Source organism: Lipotes vexillifer, unplaced genomic scaffold (genome assembly GCF_000442215.2).
Source record: "Lipotes vexillifer unplaced genomic scaffold, Lipotes_vexillifer_v1.1 scaffold1775, whole genome shotgun sequence".
In the NCBI taxonomy this organism is placed as follows: Eukaryota; Metazoa; Chordata; class Mammalia; order Artiodactyla; family Lipotidae; genus Lipotes; species Lipotes vexillifer.
The window spans coordinates 404393-423094 of NW_006780221.1; the positions used below are offsets into that span (position 1 = coordinate 404393).

The 18702-nt window shown below is 42.2% G+C and overlaps 1 pseudogene; it reads right to left on the reverse strand.

Moving 5' to 3' along the window:
• Positions 1-999: 999 nt before the first annotated feature.
• On the reverse strand, positions 1000-17504 carry LOC103073494 (cofilin-1 pseudogene; annotated as a pseudogene).
• Between the last annotated feature and the right edge of the window lie 1198 nt (positions 17505-18702).

Genomic DNA, 18702 nt, shown 5'->3' on the forward strand with positions numbered 1-18702 from the left:
GGTGAGAGCACTCTGCCTGAGAACTGTGGACAGCGTTTACACGGAAAGCCGCTCGTATCAGTCAGGAGGTGCTTGGAGGCCCAAAATGATGTACACAAGAAAGGGGAGTTTGTTGGCCTTTGTGTAACTGAACGTCTCTGGAAAGATTTCAGGTGAGGATGGATATAGTGACTCAAACAAGTAACAGAAAAAAACCCCAGCTTTCTTTTTATCTCTCTTCTCTGCTTTCCATGATGTCAAGTTCATTCTAAGGCTGGTTCCTATCAAAGGAACAAGAGGACTACTGGAAGCCTCAGGGAGCCAAGCTTGCTTTCTTGTTCATTTCTAGCAGGAACAGCTGTCCCAAATTAGTAAATGAAAGTCCTGGGCCTCTGACTGGATCATCTAAGGTCATATGCCCAACACTGAACAAATCACTGTGGCCATGGGCAATAAGCAGACTGTGATCTTTTTAAAAATCATTGCGTGTGTGTCTGTGTGTGTGTGTATGTGTGTGTGTGTGTGTGCCCGCTTGTGCACCCGTGTGTATTTTAGTTGAAGGTCCCTTGCAGGTCCTGCTTCCAGGAGAGGCTGCAAACATGGGAAAGGGGGAGGGATCATCTCTTCAACTTTCCCTTTATACACAGAACTAAACAGACAAGCACAGCATCACTACTGTGTTTAGAGGTTTGCAGTATGGGAAGGGGGAGGAACAAGTGGGGAGTCGGGGGTGTCGCTGAAAAAATACAGACCCTCCCTGAACTGCAGTGCTGCGGAGGCACTTGGTTTGCTTCAACTCAAGAGGAATCAGAAGATCAAAAGTGGTCTAGGAAGGCCAGACCACCGGGGATGGAGGGAGGAGGAAGGTCCATGGGGTGCGGGGCTGTTTGCAGCTGAGTGAAGAGACTGCCCTCCCTCTGCTGGAATCCCCCAAATCCCTCGGGTCAGGAAGCGGGTAGCCTGAAACCCCAGTGGGTAGGCCTGGGGCTGCCAGATGCTCCAGGCAGGGGGCCGGGGTTCTCACAAAGGCTGTGTCCTCCAGGGAGAAGCAGTACCGTCCCTCCACCCCCAACCCCGCTGCTCCTCCGCCAGGGCACAGCGGTCCTTGACTTCCTACTACCAGTGTGCTTGTATTCACGCTCGATACCCTTCAGCTTCTTCTTGATGGGGTCCTTGGAGCTGGCATAGCTCATTCTGCTCTCAAGGAGTACAGACTCAGGGGTCCAGAAGATCAGTACCAGGCCCTCCTTTCACTCTCCTCGGTCTCCTAGTTTACGTCATGGAGGGCATAGAGGCAGTGCTTCTCCGGTGGTGCCCTGACAAAGCTGGCAAGGGGTCATCGTCAGCCTGGCCCACATCACCTACCAGGATCCCCTGGCCCTCCTCCCAGAGGATCTTTCTGTCCTCACCCAGGCAGAAGAGCACCACCTTCTTGCAGTTCTTCACCTTAGCAGCTTGCGCACCTGCATGTCACTGAATCCCTGATGCCACCATCAGAGACAGCCACGTGGGAGGTCACGTTTCCAGAAGTGAAAAGGACGCGGCAAGGTGAGCCAGAGAAGGTGAGAGCCCCTGCACTGCTGCAGGCATCCAACTCAGACCATGATTGCCTTCAATCCACCTACCCCTGCATCTGGGAAGCAAGCACCACATCCCACCCCAGTATACTGTTCCTTTAATTTCTGACATGAATTTTTCTGAAGTCATTAAAAATACCAAATATGGTTCATGAGAGCAATAAAGTAAGTGACAACTTCATCCTTCTATCTGCTCAAGTCAGAACCTTGGAATCATTCTTGACTCCTTCATTTCCCTCACCCAGACCCATTTCCAATCAAATATCAAACCCTATTAGCTCTACTACAAAATATATCTGGAATCTAACCCCTTCTCACTTTATCCACGGTGTTACCCCAGGCTAAGTTATCATCTTCCATCAAAATATTGCCATGGCCTCCTACTTGGTTTCCTCTTACTTGCCTCTGCCCCCATCACCTCATCCACAGAGAAGCCAGAGTAATCTTTTTTAAATAGTAAGTCATATCATGTCACTCCTCAGCTCAAAACCCTCCAGTGGTTCCCATATCACTCCAAAGAAAAGTCAAAAGGCATAACAATTGCCTGGGTGACCCTACATGTTCCAGCCTGTTACCTCTTCAATCTCATCTCCTACTACTCTCCCTTTGCTCACTCTGCTTCAGCCAGACTGGCTTCTTGCTGCAGCCTCAAAATAACAGGTATGCCCCTGCCTTAAGGCTTTCGTATGTGCTATTCCCAAAGCCTGCAACACCCCTCTTCCCAGTATCTTCTTAGTTCATTCCCTTTGTTCAAAAGTGATATTATCAGAAAGGTGCTATATGACCACCCTGTGTGAAAACATACCTAGTCTCTCTTTAAGCCACTGACCTTGCTTTATTTTTCATAGCACTTACCATTATCTAAAATATTTAAGCATATGTTTACATGTCATTTTTCTCCCCTCCTAGAATAAAAGTTCTATGATAGCAAGGTTATTCACCACGATAGCCCCAATATCTAGAACAGTGAAGGCATTCAATGAATAGTTATTGAAAATGAGTGAAAGATTTTGAACAAATAAGGCAGAAAAGAGGAAGCAACTAACAACAGATGAAAAAATGTTCAACCTTTCCAATAAGCAAAGAAATTGGCCAATTTCTTGTTGGCCAAGATAATATTTGTGCCTATTAAATTGGCAAGAACAATCAGCTAATAAATTCACTGCTGTTGATAAAGCAACGGAACTGGTATTTTCATGTATTATTAGCAACCAGCCTCACTGATTTATTTACAAGACATTTATTGGGTACCTACTATATACCAACCATTGTGCAATTTTCCAATATATACTCTAATCCATAATAAGGTTCAAAGTCTATGTATTTGTCAGGATAAACTAGGTTAGCTGTGGTAACAAATTAACTGTGCAATCCTAGTAGATTACCATAACAAATTTGACATCTTGCCCACTCAACAAACCTACCCCAGATTGGGAGAAAGGTAGTATTTACATGTCACTTCCCTTCACATTTCATCGGCCAAAACTAGTCACACAGCCCTACCCAACAGCAAGGAGGCTAAGAAATGAAGTTTCCCACATGCCCAAAAGGAGAAGAGAAACAGGTATTGGTAAATATTACTAATATCTACCATAACCTTTGATCAAGAATCTTACCACACTACTGGAATAATCTAAAACAGTTAAAGAGCCACATTAAGAAAAAGTGTTCATTGATGTCTTATTTATTATTTTGATAGATTGAAAGAATCTTAAATGTTGAATACTGAGGAAATAGATAATGGAACTATGGTTCATCCATATAATCGATTATTATGCAGTCATAAAAATGATAGTTAATGAAGAATATATATATAATTATTAAAAAATAGTAAGTAAAAATTAGGAAGTAAATGAAATGGATAATGTTATTATACCACCATAAAAATATACCAAATAAAAAATATTCTAAACAAATACATTAAAATGTATTCATTTAACAAATATTCATTCTACAAATACCTCCTAGATGTTAGGCTCTGTATATTCAGAGATTAAACATACGTACTGTTTGGCCTGGAGATGCTACAGTCTTATGGTTACACCTAAGGATGAATTTTTATTCCATTTTGACTTGACATTTTACACACACACACACTCACACAAAATGAAATATTACGCAGACATAAAAAAATCTTGCCATTTGCAATAACATGGATGTAACTAGAGGGTATTACACTAAGTGAAATAAGGCAGCCAGAAAAAGACAAATACCATATGGTCTCACTTATAAGTGGAATCTAAAAAACACAACAAAACAAAAACAGACTCATAGATAAAGAGAAAAAATTGGTGGTTGCCAAAGGGAAGGGGTGAAAGCTAAATAGGTAAAGGGGATTAAGAGGGACAAACCTCCAGTTATAAAATAAATAAGCCTTGAGAATCTAATATACAGCATAAAGAATATGGTCAATAATATTGTAACAGCTTTGTATGGGGTTACTAGACTTCGTATGGTTACTAGACTTATCATAGAGAGCATTTCATAATGTATGCCAATATCTAATCACCAAGTAGTACACCTGAAACTAACATAGTATTGTAGGTCAACTATATCTCAATATAAATAAATAAATAAGGTACAAATTAAGAGAAGGTAATTCATAAGAAAATATGTATTTTAACATTCAGGCACAACTACACTGGTAGTCAAAAACATCTCCATGAATGTTCCAAAAAACATTCACTATGAGATGGTACCACCCCACTGAAAACCAGTGACCTTCACGGTCTGGTCTCTGACCTCAGCACCAACTGTCATGCACTTCACTCACTCTGCTCCAGCCATGCTTGCTCTCCCTACTGTTTCCAGACCGTGCAAGCCATGCTCCCATCCGGGGTCTTTGCCATTGCACTCTTTCTTCAGGGAGCCTCGTGGCTCACTCCCTCACTCCTTCAGGTCTTTGCTCAAGGGTCTCTCTCTCCATGGAGACCATCCCTGACCACCCTCTTTCAAATACCAACCTCTCTCCCCACACAGCACTCCTGTCCGCCCCCTCCCCGCCACGTAGTTTTCTCCATACCACTTATCATCTGACATACTAGGTATTTTACTTACATGATATTGTCTGTGTCTTCTCCATGAAGTCAGAGATTTTTACTCTACTATATCTCCATTATATAAATGGGTATCTGAAACATCGTGGGTGTTTAATAAATATTTGCTGAATGCATGAAAACAATGAATGAGGGGTATACATTGAGCAATTGAATGGATTGCTACAGACTCTTAGCAATGATCATATTGTGACAGCTTCCTGGCAACGCCCATCTTGTCCTCCTTTCACCTTCTGTCCTGTCTCCCTCCCCTTCACCTTCCCAAACACTCCATAGCTCTGTCCACAAATGTACTTCCCCTAACATGCCCATCCTTCCAGAGTAAGTTCAAATGCCTCCTTCTTCCTCAAGGAAGCTCCACCTTCCTTCCAACTTCCACCATTCAGAAGTTAGTTTCATGTTCCAGAGACCTCATCATTATTTGTAACCCTTCTGCCCCCATTATAGCCTGTGCTGTGTAAAATCTTGGATTCACCTTATCCTTCCTGCCAGAGTTTAAATTAAGGGCAGGGAGTAAGTCTTACTTGCCTCTTGCTTCTCCCATGGAACATGGAAGATGGTCAATGAATATTCAGTGAGATAATTTATGTCAAGCCCTTATTACAGTTCCTGGCACAGGATGAATGTTCAGTCAATGCTGGCTGCTAATGCTAGTTTGTACATGAGGAAGGCAGAGTTTGGTCCCACCCAGAGGAGAAATACGATATTTGAGGTCCACTAGGTGGGTTTTGAGAGGCTGTGATATGTCTGGGTCCTTATTTCTCACTCCTTGTGCCTCTTTCCACGTGTAGCAGGTACCCCAGCTTCCCTGGGTCACCCGAGTTCCCTGGCAGCTGTGGACAGCTCCTGGGCCAGCTGACAGCTTCCCATCTCAAGTGCCCACGGATGTCTTCTTCTATGCCTGTCAACAGGAGCTTGCTAGGCTACATGTAAATACAGCCCATAGGTTGGGGAGAGGGTGCTTGATGCTCCTGGGGCCAACCATCAACCAACAAAGATGGGGGTTGTTGGGGAGATGCCCCAGCCTCCTTGACTTCCAGAGGGACAGTTCTGAAGCATGTTCCACCTTGTTTCTCAGAAGGTCCCCACTGGGATTAAGTTGCCCCTGACAGGAACCTACTTCTGGGTTTTCTCTCTTCTCTGACATACCTCCCCTGCTTCCTTCAGTATGTCTTCTGGATCACTCCCCCCAAAGCTACATATGCACTCAAGTCCTGCTATGGGGGAAACCACCACCACTCAACATTTCTGAAGGAATGGCTGCCCAGCCCCTTAGTCTGACAAAGCCGGAAACGCCTCGCATCCTGACACTCCTTCCCTGTGGTCTATCAGCACCAGCTCCCTGGCGCCAGACACACCAGTGGGTGGGGGGTGGGGCAAGGAATCCTTGTGTTATCTGCAGAGACAAAAGTGGAGGCAGGAGGTACATGTCGAGTTTACCCTAGGTTTGCCTCTATCCTTATAGAAATTGCCCCCAGGAAATGGTTGCAGTGACCTACCATTGAAAAAATAAAATTAAAAAAACCCACAGAAAAACACCTTACTCTCACTCTCAGGTGTGATCAAGCACTTAGACCTCTGTAAGGACACATCTGTACCTTATGGAGACCATCATGCTATGAAGACACAAAGGACTTCCTGGTTTCTGGCTCAGTTTTCTTGGTGTTGTATGTGTTCGTCAAACAGGTGGTCATGTGTTCACCAAAGCCCGGTCCTTCTCACTGAGCCCATGGCTAGATTATATCCCTCAGCCACCTCTGTGTTAGATGTGGACGTGACTGAGCTATGTCCAATGGAATGTGAACAGAAGTGATGAGTGTCACTTCCAGGACTGGCCATTAAAACCCTCCCATCCTCTGTGTCTTTACTGATCTACTGACTGGAAGCAAAGGACTCCATGCCCCCAGGGCATGGCAGGACTCCAAGTGGCATTAGCCTGAGGGCCTGAAGCACCATGTAGAGGGTGCCTACACTGGCTTGACTGTGAGAAGAAATAACTTGCATTGGATTAAGCTACTGAAATTCCAGGGTTTGTTATAGCATCTAGTTACACCAACCAATGCACAATTGGCACCTACAAGTGGCATACTGCCATAACAAAAATCTAAAATAATATGGCATTGGCTTAGCAGTTCAGTGGTAATTGGTGAGGAAAGTGACATAAAATGCTGGAAAGAAGGAGACTTCTTTCTATAAAGTGGCAAAACATCTGGTAAAACTGTTGTCTTCAGTGGCAGACAGCATGCCCGCTGAGCCTTTAGTTTCAGGGGAGGCTGTTAGGAAGAGTCAGAGTAATAGGGTGTGTCGACCCTTCCCAGGGTGGGGACTGGGGTGAGGTGAGTGAGGCACCTAAGGCCCAAAATTAAGGAGGCAGCTACTTGCACGACTCTGCTCTTAGCAACGAATTACAGAGAAGAGGTGAGTTCAGGAAATATTGGCTGGTTTTCAAAAGAAGTAAAAGAGGCTTGAGAATCCAGAAACACAGGATCGCAAGGATTACTCGAGAGGCAAAGGCCCTTTCTGACTCAGACCTACTAACAAAGATCTGAGTAAGAATGTGATTTTCCCATTTGCCTGTTATTTCAGATGCTCTCAAGACAGGCAATCAAGAGAGAGGCATGCATGAGAAAGCAAATAAACAGACGAAACTTGAAAATTATGTGTAGGAAAAAACTTTGGGTATGAACCTCTGCTCATGGAATTGTTGAGAAGCGAAGATTAGAGCTTTCTAAGTTTTTAGGGAATTATATTGCCAAAGAAAAAAATGAGCCTAGATTTAAAGGCCTTTGACAGTTAGAACCTGGAACCAAACCTTGAGTCTCCAAACTTGCTCAAGGAGGAAGTGGGCTTCAAAAGTTGTGCAGCCCTCTAAGAGAACGGGCTCCCCAGTGTCCTACAGGCTCATAGGTGGTCATGGAGGATAACAGTTAAGGAAGAGCCTTCCAGAGTACAGAGGTGGACCACAGAGAGTAAAGGACAGGAAACTCTTCTGGAGGGACAAATCAGGGCGCAATAAGAAGGGTGCAGCCAAGGAACTTACTCCTACTCCTAGGACAGGGTCATCACGTAACGTCATCCCATCAGGACTCCACCATCGGCCAGGTATGTGTGCTGTGTGTCTCCATTCTTCCCTTTCCAAATGGGCGTGTGAATCACTTTATCCCATCCTTGCCCAACACCTTATATTGGGTATGAATGGAGTAGAGATGGCAGCTTGTCCTTTCAATTCAGAGGTCAGTGGACAATGAGACGAACACCCCAATCTTGATGGAAAAAGCAGAAGATGTGCACTGCTTTCTGGCCTCACCAACGGAAAATGAAAAATCCTCCTTTTTTTGTTTTCCAGTTGCTGGCTGGAAGAGAAGGACTTTGGGGCTCCCAGGGTATCGGAGAGCTGCAAGATGAAAGGAGTTTGGATCCCTGAACCTCCTACCAAACACCTGCAGAGGAGTTACATGGGATGAGAAATAACCATCTCTTGGATTAAGCAAGTAAAATGTTAGGGTTTCTTTGTTACAGAAACTATCATTGTCCTCATACAACTTATCTTATAGATTTGTTATCAGGATTGAGTGAGTTAATATGAAAAATGGTACCTGGTGCCGAACATATGAAAGAGAGTGCTATATAAGCCTTGGCTACTCTCATTCACTTGAGAACAGGCAAAAATTTGTCATGGACTATGGCTTGGCAAAGAGCAGCAGCAGCAATGGAAAGCAACATAATTCAGCACAGTATTCCAGCTTTAAGTGGAAAGTCTTGGAGTCTGTAAGAGCCAGGCCCTAATCTGGGGGCACATTCGGGTATTTATAATACCTAGTCTAATCCATCTCCTGAGCCAACCCTAATTTCCACTCCTGTAGTGTCATGTAAGTTTGAAAGCCAAAAAACTATTTACTTCAGAATCCCTCAAACAAACCCAGGACAATGTGTGTTATGCAAATATCTAGGTAAGTTAAAGCACTTAACTTCATAGAACTAAAAGAAAGGTGAACACTTTCAATACTGCCTGTCACTGCAGCAGAAAATGGAAATCCATTTCTACCTGTAGCTGCCGAACTTGCTGAGTTTGGTCCCTTACCAATCTAAGAAAAAAGGTAAGGCATGCTATAATTTCTTTGAACACATTCTAAAAGGAAAGTCAATTACTGACACATTTTGCTTACATTCTGAAACAAGTTTTTTTATCCTAGACCGGGGCACGAACCCGTGTCCCCTACATCGGCAGGCGGACTCTCAACCACTGCGCCACCAGGGAAGCCCCTGAAACAAGTTTTTAAGGTAAAACTTGCTATTTCATATCAGAATTTGTAGCTTTGTGATATTTTGAGAAGTTTCGTTTCATTCAGTTTGACAGATACTTATTAAGGGCCTAGTATGTGCATGGCTGTTCTTAATTACAGAATATATTGTTTTTAATATACAATATGCTTACAAGTGCTATAAGGAATGTTGTACCATGTGAATAAGCAGAAAGGGAACCATTACAAAAGGAAGAAACTAGTGGCATAAGAAACAAGAACAATGTTAAAGTCCTGTGGTCTTATCAACCCACCAGGGACCCTGAAACAAGTTTTTAAGGTAAAACTTGCTATTTCATATCAGAATTTGTAGCTTTGTGATATTTTGAGAAGTTTCGTTTCATTCAGTTTGACAGATACTTATTAAGGGCCTAGTATGTGCATGGCTGTTCTTAATTACAGAATATATTGTTTTTAATATACAATATGCTTACAAGTGCTATAAGGAATGTTGTACCATGTGAATAAGCAGAAAGGGAACCATTACAAAAGGAAGAAACTAGTGGCATAAGAAACAAGAACAATGTTAAAGTCCTGTGGTCTTATCAACCAGTGACAGCTATTTGTGGATCTAAAATTATTTGAATAATCAGCCCCCAAGGTATTAAAGACCCCATTTCTATGAAAGGACAAGATTATTGTCAGCATCCAAGGCCTTCTGTAGGTCTTTGGACAACCTCTCCCAATTCACCCAGCCATCAGCTCTGATCTGGTTTATTTACTGCCCTTTCCAGTTAGGATTTCAAGGTCAGAGATGAGCACCACTTCAAACCATCATGACCCCTTGACTTCCTACCACACTCCTCTTCCCAATTCAAGTAACAGTCAAAGTCATTCATTGTCCTCTTCTGCTGTTTAGATTTCAGAAATATAAATGACCTAGTCCTTTGCAACATAATTGAATGACAAAAGATTACTAGCCTTACTAAAGAATTCCTACTAATCAATAAGAAAATGAAAATATTCCTAAAATATGTAAAAGACCCAAACAGCAAATTCACAAAACAATTAACACAGTTAGTGAATAAACATTTGAAAAGAATTGCCTTTACTTGTAATCACATTAATATAAGTTAAAATAACAGATATGATCTTTCTCCTCTCAAAAAGAAAAAATTTAGAAGAGGAAAATATATAGTACTATGAGGGAGTTCAGAAATGGGCACTTTTATAGATTGCAGAAGAAATATAAATTAGCACAAAATTTTTAGAGGTCAGTGTGGCTATATAAAGCAAATGAATTTAAATAGCACATGTCTATGACATAACTTTTCTTCACCTAAGAATTTTTTTCTAGGAAACAGTCATGGCTATGAGAAAACTTTAGTTAGAAAGAGGGTTATTGCAGAGTTGTTTATCTTTGTCAAAAGTTGGAAATATAGGTACACCTCAGAGATACTGCAGGTTCAGTTCCAGACCACCACAATAAAGCAAATATCACAATAAAGTGAGTCACATTAATTTTTTGGTTTCTCAGTGCATATAAAAGTTATGTTTACACTATATTGTAATCTATTATGTATGCAACAGCACTGTTTTAACAAAATGTACATACCTTAATTAAAAAATACTTTATTGCTAAAAAATTCTAACCATCTGAGCCTTTAGCGAGTTATAATCTTCTTGCAATAGTAATATCAAAGATCACTGATCACAGATCACCATAACAAATACAATAATGAAAAAGTTTGAAATATTTTGAGAATTACCAAAATGTGACACAGAGAAGAGACATGAGCAAATGATGTTGATAATGACATGGGAAAATGACATTGATAAACTTGTTTGATACAGGGTTGCCAAAAACTTTTAATTTGTAAAAATAAAAAAAGAAGAATCTGTGAAGCTCAATAAAACAAAGCACAATAAAACAAGGTATCCCTCTAAATTAAATGTCCAACAAGATCAAATAAATAAATGAAGCTATGTCATTTTACAGACTACCATGCAACCACTCAGAATAATGTTGTAGTAGAATATGCAGTGACCAGAAAGATGTTCATGGTACATTACTAAGAGAGGGAGAAAGCAGAGTAAAAAGAGGTGCACATAAGTATCTGATTTGTATGTGTGATTGTGTGTGTGTTTCTAGCTATATCTTAATAATTTTCATATCCATATTTAGAAGGATGTTCCCCAAAAGTTAACTGGTTATCCTTGGGTGTTAGGATAGGCTCATTGATATTACCTTATTTAATTCTCACTACAACTCTATGAGTTAGGTTCTATGTTCTCCTCTTTTGCTGTTAAGGAAACCAAAGAGAGGTTTAGAAACTTCCCCAAGATCACACAGCATGTAAGATGCAGAGCTAAGCTCAGATTGTTTGACCCTAAAACCTGCATTATTGTTGTATGAAGGAAGATGCAGTGAGTTATCTGTGATACTAAACTTACTCAATATAAATAATAAGTACTATACTATTTGAGATCAGCTCCTTCCTGCCTTTTTGAGATTAAAATAACCATTCTTTAATGAAAAGATAGAGATTATAAATAGTAACTTTCATTTTTTAATATCTTTAGTTAGGACAATTAAAAGTTGATAACCTGATGTCAATTCTTTCCATTCTATTTTTAATTGCACTGGTACTGAAATTCAAAAGTTAGGGAGCCATGGATGAATACAGGGGGTATCTGTGAACCTCATGAAACTAAATGTAAAATGATGGTTGTGTAGCTACATGCTTTTTTCTGGGGAGAGTCTCCATAGCTTCCTGGCTGATTCTCAGACGCACCCAGATTGAAGAGATTAAGAGCCTCTATTTCATTTTTTCACCTTTCATAATCCAACACACACTTCCACCAGGCCATGGCATCTCATCCCCTCTCCCTTCTCTGAGACCATCCTTCATGAATTATCTTCTCTCTCTCCTCTCTCTCCCCATAATGTGATGAAAATGACACTTACCTCCATGGTCTTTCTCCCCAAAATCCAGAACCCCAGAATGATCATGAGAAAAACACCAGACAAATCTCAGTTGAGGAACATTCTACATAATACCTGATGTGTACTCCTCAAAACTGTCAAGGTAAAAAAACAGAACAACAAAAAAAAACAACAACTGTCAAGGTCATCAAAAACATTATCACAGCCAAGAAGAGAACTAAATGTACTGTGGTATCCTGGATTGAATCCTGGAACAGAAAAAGGACATTAGTTTAAGATGTATCAATACTGGTCCATTTATCATGACAAATGTTCTACACGAAAGATGTTAATAATATGGGAAATTGGGGACAGGAGCAGGAGTAAGGGGAACCCTTTGTACTATCTTTGGAATTTTTCTGTAAATCTAAAACTATCCTAAAAAATAAAGTTTTCTTTTAAAGTAATAAAGGCTATAAGTAAATAAAATAGGGTAATGGGAGAGAGGAGGTTAGGAGGGCGACTTTAGAAGGATGGTCCAAGAAAATTTCTAAGGAGGTAACATTTATGCCAAGACTCAAATGTTTCAGATAAGCTGGCTATGTGAAGTGTGGGGCAAAGAGCATTTCAGGCAGAGGGAATGGCAAATCAAAAGCCTGAAGAAATTTAAGGAAGAAAGAAGACCCAAAGTAAGGGAAAGGGAAAGGTCAGGTGATGAAGTTGGGTGGGCAGACAAGACTGATGGAGTCTGCAACCTCCTCAGGTCGAGTTTTGCAATTGACAGCATACAAATATTAAATAATAATAATAACTGTATTGGTCTCCTACTGCAGCCGTAACAAAGTACCATATAAGTCAAATTCGTGGTGTAAAACAACGCAGATTTATTCTCTTGCAGTACTGTAGGTCAGAAATCAGACACGAGTCTCACTGGTCTAAAATCAAGGTTTAATGGGGCTCTGTTCCCTCTGGAGGCTCCAGAGGAGAATCTCTTGCCTGTCCTTTTCCAATGTCTAGAGGTCGCCTGCATTCCCTGGCTCATGGCCCCTTTCTCCACCTTCAAAGCCAGTGATCCTGGCATTCCAACCTCTGTTTCCATTATCACATCTGCCTCTGTCTCTGCCTCCCTCTTTCACTTATATGAAACCTTATGATAACACTGAGCCAAACAGGATAACCCAGGAAAATGTCCTCATTGTAAGACCTTAATCACACCTGAGAAGTCCCTTTTGCCATGTAGTGCTCACAAGTTGCAAGAATTCAGATGGCCATATGATCATCTCAATAAATGCAGAAAAAGCTTTTGACAAAATTCAACACCCATTTATGATAAAAACCCTCCAGAAAGTAGGCATAGAGGGAACTTACCTCAACATAATAAAGACCATATATGACAAACCCACAACCAACATCATTCTCAATGGTGAAAAACTGAAACCATTTCCACTAAGATCAGAACAAGGCAAGGTGGCCCACTCTCACCACTATTATTCAACATAGTTTTGGAAGTTTTAGCCACAGCAATCAGAGAAGAAAAAGAAATAAAAGGAATCCAAATCAGAAAGGAAGAAGTAAAGCTGTCACTGTTTGCAGATGACATGATACTATACATAGAGAATCCTAAAGATGCTACCAGAAAACTACTAGAGCTAATCAATAAATCTGGTAAAGTAGCAGGATACAAAATTAATGCACAGAAATCTCTTGCATTCCTATACACTAAGGATGAAAAATCTGAAAGTGAAATCAAGAAAACACTCCCATTTACCACTGCAACAAAAAGAATAAAATACCTAGGAATAAACCTACCTAAGGAGACAAAAGACCTGTATGCAGAAAGCTATAAGACACTGATGAAAGAAATTAAAGATACAAACAGATGGAGAGATATACTATGTTCTTGGATTGGAAGAATCAACATTGTGAAATGACTCTACTACCCAAAGTAATCTACAGATTCAATGCAATCCCTATCAAACTGCCAATGGCATTTTTCACAGAACTACAACAAAAATTTTCACAGTTTGTATGGAAACACAAAAGACCCCGAAGAGCCAAAGCAATCTTGAGAAAGAAAAACGGAGCTGGAGGAATCGGGCTCCCTGACTTCAGACTGTACTACAAAGCTACAGTAATCAAGACATTATGGTACTGGCACAAAAACAGAAATATAGATCAATGGAACAGGATAGAAAGCCCAGAGGTAAACCCACACACATATGGTCATCTTATTTTTGATAAAGGAGGAAAGAATATACAATGGAGAAAAGATACCCTCTTCAATAAGTGGTGCTGGGAAAACTGGACAGCTACGTGTAAAAGAATGAAATAAGAACACTCTCTAACACTATACACAAAAATAAACTCAAAATGGATTAAAGACCTAAAATTAAAGTTTTATAGGCCAGACACTCTCAAACTCTTAGAGGAAAACATAGGCAGAACACTCTATGACATAAATCATAGCAAGATCCTTTTTGACCCACCTCCTAGTGTAATGGAAATAAAATAAAAAATAAACAAATGGGACCTAACGAAACTTAAAAGCTTTTGCACAGCAAAGGAAACCATAAAAAAGATGAAAAGACAACCCTCACAATGGGAGAAAATATTTGCAATTGAAGCAACTGACAAAGGATTAATCTCCAAAATTTACAAGCGGTACATGCTGCTCAATGTCAAAAAAAACAAACAACCCAATCCAAAAATGGGCAGAAGACCTAAATAGACATTTCTCCAAAGAAGATATACAGATTGCCAACAAATACATGAAAGGATGCTCAACATCACTAATTATTAGAGAAATGCAAATCAAAACTACAGTGAGGTATCACCTCACACCGGTCAGAATGGCCATCATCAAAACATCTACAAACAATAAATGCTGGAGAGGGTGTGGAGAAAAGAGAACCCTCTTGCACTGTTGGTGGGAATGTAAATTGATACAGCCACTATGGAGAACAGTATGATGGCTCCTTAAAAAACTAAAAACAGAACTACCGTACAACCCAGCAATCCCACTACTGGGCATATATCCTGAGAAAATCATAATTCAAAAAGAGTCATGTACCACAATGTTCACTGCACCTCTATTTACAATAGCCAGGACATGGAAGCAACCTAAGTGTCCATCGACAAATGAATGGATAAAGAAGATGTGGCACATATATACAATAGAATATTACTCAGCCATAACAAGAAACGAAACTGAGTTATTTGTAGTGAGGTGTCATACAAAGTGAAGTAAGTCAGAAAGAGAAAAACAAATACCGTATGCTAACACATATATATAGAATCTAAAAAAAAAAAAGGTTCTGGGCTTCCCTGGTGGCGCAGTGGTTGAGAGTCCGCCTGCCGATGCAGGGGACGCGGGTTCGTGCCCCGGTCCGGGAAGATCCCACATGCCGCGGAGCGGCTGGGCCCGTGAGCCATGGCCGCTGAGCCTGCGCGTCCGGAGCCTGTGCTCCGCAACCGGAGAGGCCACAACAGTGAGAGGCCCGCGTACCGCAAAAAAAAAAAAAAAAAAAAAAAAAAGGTTCTGAAAAACCTAGAGGGAGGACAGGAATAAAGACTCAGACATAGAGAATGGACTTGAGGACATGGGGAGGGGGAAGGGGAAGCTGGGTTGAAGTGAGAGTAGCATGGAGATATATACACTACCAAATGTAAAACAGATAGCTAGTGGGAAGCAGCCGCCTAGCACAGGGAGATCAGCCCTGTGCTTTGTGACCACCTAGAGGGGTAGGATAGGGAGCGTGAGAGGGAGACACAAGAGGGAGGAGATATGGGGATATATGTATACGTGTAGCTGATTCACTTTGTTATAAAGCAGAAACTAATACACCATTGTAAAGCAATTATACTCCAATAAAGATGTTAAATAAATAAATAAACAAATATCTTAAAAAAAAGAAATCAGATGGAACATATTTGGGGGGCCATTGCTCAACCCATAATAACAACAACAACACAATTCAACCCATAACATTCCTTTTATGGAGATTATCGCTTAGGAAGGAGCTGTATGGTAAATGTATCATCATACGATTATGAAAATACCATTTGTGGTAAATGTTCTAATGGTAACAATAAGAATAAGAAATTCTAGGGCTTCCCTGGTGGCGCAGTGGTTAAGAATCCACCTGTCAATGCAGGGGACACGGGTTCAATCCCTGGTCTGGGAAGATCCCACATGCCGCGGAGCAACTAAGCCCGTGTGTCACAACTACTGAATCTGCGCTCTAGAGCCCGTGAGCCACAACTACTGAGTCCATGTGCCACAACTACTAAGCCGGCGCGCCTAGAGCCCGTGCTCGACAACAAGAGAAGCCACCACACTGAGAAGCCCCCGCACCGCAACGAAGAGCAGCCCCTGCTCGCCGCAACCAGAGACAGCCCGTGCGCAGTAAGGAAGACCCAATGCAGCCAAAAATAAATAAATAAGTTAATTAATTAATTAATTAATTAATTTTAAAGAAAGAAAGAAATCAACTCCTAAGAAAAAAAAAGAAATTCTAACAGGAGAAGCTGAGCTAAGGTTGAAGGAGGTGGTCAGCAAAAATTTCTGAGGAAGGAACATTTAAACTGAAGCCTGAAAATCCTCCAGGCTGGAGCCTTCCTGGGCAGGGGAATGACAGAGAGGGAGCCCCAGGATGAGGAGAAACTTGACAAGAGGCACATAAAACACCCTCCACAAAGGCTGGCTAGAGAAAACCTGAGAAGAAATAGTCTCTCTAGTATCACTTCAGAAATCTGAATTGTGTTGAGTAGCAAATTCAGTTAGTCCAGCGGAGCCTCTGAAAGAAGGATGGTCCGTCTAATCATCAGGTTCTCCTACCATTTAAGGGGTCGTTTTGTGTAGTCGTTTTAAGGACCATGTTGAGCGAGTCAAATTTCACTTACACTCTTCTTCCCTCGGGATCTGGCTGAGGCCGACGGGTGTTGTGTCTGACTGGGCAGATGTGATAGAGTCACTTCCAGTTTGAAACATTTGAGAAAAACATGTTGTATTGGAGAGATTTCTGGCTTAGTGGAAATGGATGCAAGAGCAGGATTTCAGTCGGTGCTGTTGGAATCACTGTGAGTTTTCAGCATAACACCATTCCGTGAGCAAAGCTCTGAAAGTATGCTTTTATACTTTCCACCCACCCCCCTCAAAAGTCTCCAAAACTCAGCTATCCTAAAGGGAGTTAAGACTTCCTGAAGCAGGAGACAAAGCATTGAGTGTTAGGAACCGCTAGGCCAGGTTCGGATTACCTACAACGGCGACTGGGTCACAGTCTGTGGCCTGTATTTTCAGAGCTACGTGGAGAGAAGGCACGGCCGTTGGCCCTGGAAAGGCTGTGCTGGGCCTGGGTGTGGTGGGAAGTCACCCTCCCTCTTTGGGGACAAAGTGTCCCACCCTAAGCCGGATGGTGGCATATCACAACTTGGCCTCCCAATTTCACCCACTGGCCCCCGTTTTCCATATCATCTGAGGTCAGAGAGACCCCAGCCAACAGACATGACTGCACAGCCTCACAGGAAGCGAAAGCTGTGAGCGTAAGTCTGGGCCGCCCCCTTGCACGGACCAGAGGAGCTGTCTGTGCACCTGGCCGGGGCCGCTTCCGGGCCAGCGTCCAGGTCTGCTCCTGAGGCCCAGGTGGTGTTGGAGTTCGCCCACCACCCCTCCTGCGTCACACTTTCCAGGAAGGGGCGGGTGGGGACGGGTGGTAGGTGGGGACATTGTCGTGAATGTTGGTGGGTTTTTTTTGAGCCAGGGCCAAAGCATTGTGTGTTTCAGGGGGTCTGGCCAACTGCCTCCAGGAGGGAGACATCCATGACAAGACTGCTGCCCCAGGCTGCTGCAGATTTGTTTGAACTTCGTAGGGGAGGCTGGGCACGGGTGTGAGCTCCATCATGAGAGCCAAGCCTTTTTTTTTTTTTTTTCTCCTTCAATCTTCAAGCAAATGAAGCACCGGGGCTTAATGGTGGACTTGATGAAGTGGGAGGGTGCTGTTTATTACCAGTCTTGCCAGCCATTTGCAGGGGTTAGAAGCCGACAGATTTCTTCTCTTGCTAGTGTCCAGTACTGGCGTCTAGGTCTGAGCCGAGGCAACTGGGCCTTCATAATGGCTGTCCAGCTTGCAGTCCGGGGAGCGTCCACAGGCTGTGCTGAGTTCCTAACTATTTATAAGAACTTTCCTCCGTGGTTAAACTTCTTCCTGACATCACCTAGCACTCATGGCCTAAGCATGACCAAGGAGGACAAAAGCAGGAGGAAAGTGTCAAACTCCAGGGTGCCCAATTTGCAGCAACTTTCTGGGAAGTTCTCCACCAGAAACTGGTCGGGCTAGCACAGAGCACTTCTTATGGAGCTGCGTTGTTGCTTAGAAGTGGGTTGAGCTTGACCCCCTTCACATTCCACCTGATCACAGCTTATTTCCATTTGGAAGGTTCATTGCTGCAGGCGGCTTCCACCTGGTGCAAATCGTAGGGGCTACTGCTGCCAGCCATTTGTTACAAATTTGAGGCTTGTGGTACTTGGAGCTGCATAATCACTGGGGAGCCTGAGCTGGTGGGGAGATTGCATGTCCCTGGAGGAGACTATCCATTTTCTGAACACACAGCCTGGGTCGTCTGTAATCCCATCAGTTGGATTTAGCAGATTTAGCAAATGAAACTGCAGAACGTCCCATTAAATTTGAAATTCAAATAAATAATGAGCACTTTTTTTTTTTTTAGTATAATTATGTCCCAAATACTGCACTGGAGATACTTACACTTAAAAAGTATTTTTTCTTGACCTGAAATTCAAATTTGACGGACACCCTGTACCTTCTCTGGCAACCTGAACCCAGATGCAGGATACCTCCAGAAGCTTCCACTGAAGGCAGAATTGGAAGGCAATGCTCTGAATTCTGCCTTCTTTATTTGATAATTAG